We start from the raw sequence: 4,943 nt of genomic DNA on the forward strand, positions 1-4,943 counted from the left end.
TTTTTTCAAAAGCTCAGTGGAGCAGACCTTAGAAAACCTCCCCAGCAAATTGAGACATGCCTGTTGGTATAAAAGGGGCTTTCTTCAGGCCAGGATGATTACATATGTATAGATAAAGCAGGTCCAGGTCAAGCATTAGGAAGTAACAGGCCGAGCTGATATCCCCCAAGACACATAATTATTTTTTTGAGCTTTTGAGAATGCAGGGGTCAGGAATTGACCTCTGCCACTGTTTACTCTATCCCAGATTAGAAAAAAACCTGGCACAGATAGACTTCTAGTTTGCTTGAATGAGGAAATGTGAACATCAGATGGCGTTAATTAGTTAGGCATTTACAGGCTATTTCACTGACACAAAAAGGATATTATCGCTGTTCCCCCTTGCACTTCAGCACCTGGATTGTCTCAGACAATAGTGAATTCACATAACGAGCAATCTGAAATGGTAAGTGATTATGATTGAAAAAATAGGGCTTGTGGAATCTCAAAGGCAGGTTCATTTCCTTGTTAGAACTCTGGAATAGCACTGTCACTTTAGAAAGCCTACTTCTGGTTCCAGAAGCTCCAGCAATCCAGGAGGGGGCCACCTGGAGGGGCCTGAGAGGGGCCAGTCAGGAGAGGGAGAAGAACTTTCATTATTGCTTCTGCAGACTCTGAAAATCTGAGGGTGCAAAGGTCATGAGGCATCCTTGTGGGAGTGGAGTCCTTTACTCTTCTTATTGGTAATTTGATGGGGAATCATCACAGGGAGAAACATCTGAAGATCCACAAAACACCACATGAACAGTTTAGCTAAATTACAGCAGTGGGAGAGGGAAGGGAAGTGCTAGGAAGAATCATTTCAAAAGCTCACAAGTAAAAAGCATATCAATTTTGCAGGCTTTATTTTCATTATGAAATTTTATGTACCCTTTCATTTTTACTATTTATTGAGGTATAATATCCTTGCAGAAAAGTGTACTTGTCACACATGAACAACTCACTGCATTTTTACTGATTTCTTTTTAGAGATTAAAAACAAGAAACCAAAGTGAGAAGTAGAAGACAGGTTGGGAGAGACTATATTCTGCTGGCACCATCTAGGGACAAGTGGCTTGATGCTCTGATGTATACCTGATGGCCAGGTGTGGCTGCATCTCCCTGGAATTGTCTCCACTCCTCTAAGGACCAATCAGGATTGCCTCAGGCATGACCCCCTGTGAGGATACCCACAGCAACGGTAGTCCTGCCAACTTCGTGGCTGCACCCAGCAACACCTGGGAAGACAGTAAGTCTTCATGTATAGGCTATAAAAGAAATAGGACTATGAGTGATTAAGGGAATAAATACAAAGTCCCTGCTATGGTTTTTCCAGGAGCCTCATGGTTTGTTTCCATCCCATGACACATCACTGATTCAGATAAATGAAAGAAAAGGCAGTGGAAGAAAAGGCAGTGGAAGCTGACGAAAAGGCAGTGGATTGCTCTGAATATCAGATCATGTCGATCCGCTTCCAGAAAAACCTTTCCATGACTGCTTGATACATTAGGAATAAAATCTAGACTCCCAGGAGTGGTCTACAAGGTGCCAAGTTATCTGGCACTACCCAGCTCTCTGACCTTCTCACCTGCTACTCCCCGTCTTTACTCACCGATCCTAACTCCACTGGTTGCCATCCTGTTCCTTGGTTCTGCCTCAGGGCCTTTGTACTTGCTGTTTCCTCTGCCCTAGGAACTTTGTGTTGTTGGCTGCTTCTCACTTTTTAGTTCTTTGCTTAGATGTTACCTCATCAGTGGACTCCCCTGATGGTCTATGTAAATGAAGGAGTCCCTTCTTCCGAATCACTCCCATCTCATCATCCTCTTTATTTACTGAATAGCTTACCACAGCTTGAAACTACCTTTTGTTTATTTGTTTATTTTTTCACTTGCTTCTTATTTTTATTGCCCCTTTCTAGAATGTCAGTTCCATAAGGGCAGGCTTTATCTGCTTCACCGATGGCTATAAAGTAGCCCCTAGAATAACAGTGCCTGGCACGTAGCTGGTGCTAAGCCTGTATTGAATGAATGAGTAAATGAATAGTGAACAATATGCGTAATAAACATATTAGGCTAAGGTATTTGCAAGGAATGAGCCAATGCTCTTCTTATCTTTGGAAGCCCCCCCCCCCCCCCCGCCGGGGTGCTGAGCATAGAGGTCTGAGTGCTGTGCTCTACATGTAGAATTCTGGAACGTCTAGGCTAAGTTACTAAACTCTGTATTAGTTATCTATTGCTGTGTAACAATTTACCACAAACTTAGAAACTTTAGAAACTTGAATCACATTTATTAGCTCATAGTTCCTTTGGATTAAGAGTCTGGGCATGGCTTAACTGGGTCTGCTGCTCGGGATTTCTCATCAGGCTGCAATCAGGGTGTGGGCCTGGGTTGTGGTCTGTTCTCAAGGACTGACTGGGAAAGGAACTGCTTCCAGGTTCACATGGTTGTTGGCAGAATTCAGTTCCTTGCAATTGTAAGGCTGAGGACCTCAGTTTCTGGCTGGCCATCGGCTGGTGCTGTCCTCAGTTTCTAGTTGGTTGTTGGCCAGAGATTCTCCTCGGTTCCTTGTTATGAGGGCCTCCCCAACCTGGCTGCTCGCTACGGCGAAGACAGTGAGGGAGAGAGAGTCTGCTACAAGATGGACATTACGATCTTACGTCATGTAATCGCAGAAATGACAGCTCGTTTCTGTTGCCATCTTCTAGTCTAAAGCAACTCACAGGTCCAGGCTGCATGCTAGGGGAGGAGATGACCCAGAATGTGAATGCCAGGAAGCAGGGATCCCTGGGCCATCTTAGAATCTGCTTGTCACTCTCCAACTTCTGGCTCCCAACGGTTCACACCCTCCCGCCCAGCCCTCCCCCGCACAAAATACATTCACCTCCTACCAAGAAGAGCCACGAGTCTCACCCATTACAGCATCTGTTCAAAGTCCAGCATCTCATTATCCAAATCAGAAACTGCACTCTGGGTAAAATTCCTCTACGTTTATCAATTTTTAAAACTAAAGAAACAATATGGGAATAGAATCTAAAAAAGAGTGGATACATGTATACATGTAACTGATGCACTTTGCTGTACAGCAGAAACTAACACAACATTATAAATCAACTATACCCAATAAAAATTAATTAAAAAAATGAGAGAGATAACTTTATCCACCTCTTGCCCCTACCCCCTACAACGGTGGAATATAGGCATAGAATAATAGCTACAGATATTCCTGTTCAAAAAGAGGGAAACGGGAGGTAGAAAGGAGTGCTGGGAATAATCCTCATTGGCTCTGTCCTTTGGGTTCTTGCTTTCATCCTCGGAATGATCCTTCTTTTTTTTACTCCTGTAGTAAAATGTATGAGGAGACAGGTGAATTGGGTGGAAACTGTTAAACCAAGAAATAAGACTTAATGATTTTGAAAATTATTAGACTTCTTATATGTCAAAAGATGCTAAAATTAAGAAATGTTTTCCTTGCACTGTCAGGAAAATGTGGCATGGAATAAAAGCCAAGTCAGTTTAGGTTTTCTCTCTCATGTGCCTCAAAATTTTTCCAGGCTCCACACAGCTCCAAAGGCATGCTCATATTGTCAGGTATTTGTCACAACAGCACCCCACTTCCAAAGACCAAAATCTATATTGATAAGTTTTGTGTATGACTCTCACCAACCTGAGTTAATGGAAGATGACAGTTGACTCACTTTGATTCCCCAAGAGCTGAGGAAAGCCTACCATACTCCCAGCAGCATGTGAGGTGCAAGAAAAACTACTTGGTGGCAGTTACCTCTTTGGGCAAGGTTGATACTGTTGTCCTGACTCTGTTATTCCATCATCGTGGATAGATTTCTCTGCACATTTATATGCCTGTGGGGTTCAGTCTGTCTCTCTCTGCTGAGTGAGTAGAGCAAATTGAAGCCAAACCACTGGGTGTAGATACGGGCTTGGGGTTTCCGGGAAATATTAGCAGCAAGGAGGACACAGCTAGGTGAGAGTGGCTTAGAGGGGTATTAGGGATGGACCGTTTGGTGGTGGGTTTGTGCTTTGTGATCTTCAACCCATTTGAAAACGTGGATTCCCCAGCAGGCTATTGGGCCCCTGCCTGCATGTTTCCTCCAGCAGTCTGACCTTCGCGAGGATGAACACTTCCTATGATGGCTGTCCCCAGGGGTGGCAGCCAGGGTACCCCAGCATCCTGACACATGATAAAGATGCTTCAGGCTAGAAGACCCTACTGGCAACCCTGTTCTGCTGCTAACAAGCCAAGCTGGCAGTGGGACTCCGTGACTTTGTCCACTTCTGGGGATACACCCTGAAGGTGAGCCTTGGGATCCCAGCTGGGGGTCTCCCACAGCTCAAGAGTGCTGCTTGGCATTCATGCTTGGTCCCTACTAATCTGGAGTGTTTCTCTATAGCAAATACCAGGATGACAAATATATAGACATTTGAGTGCCTTAAGGATCATGCCTGTCTAACTTGTTACGTATCACATGAGCTTAATTCAGCATGATCTCATGAATGCCATGGGCATGCCTTATATCACAGTGTCTTAACATTTCAGTTGACCGAGTGACTCATTCTTCTGCATGGGAAATTGCTACTGCATGTGCAGCATCCATCCGTACACATGTTTCCATTTCATCTAGGTCAATATATTCCTCAGTTCCAGCCAGGATCCTATTCTCCGCTGTCGTGTAAATATATTCTTTCTCTTTTGAAAGATTCATTTTTACTTCTTCTCTATTAGGCAAGTGCCCTCAATCATGGGTGGTCCTGCCTTGTAATTATTCCTAAGAGCCTTTGTCCAACTTTCTGATAAACTCTAATTAAAACTCATTGTCTGTTTTACTTTTCTGGGTGGATGGGAGGCAGGGTTCCCAGGGACAGGGTTGTATGGTTTACAATAATTTCAGCTGATGTGGGAAACAAGCAGT

Source organism: Balaenoptera borealis, assembly GCF_965194805.1.
Source record: "Balaenoptera borealis genome assembly, chromosome: 3".
Taxonomy (NCBI): Eukaryota; Metazoa; Chordata; class Mammalia; order Artiodactyla; family Balaenopteridae; genus Balaenoptera; species Balaenoptera borealis.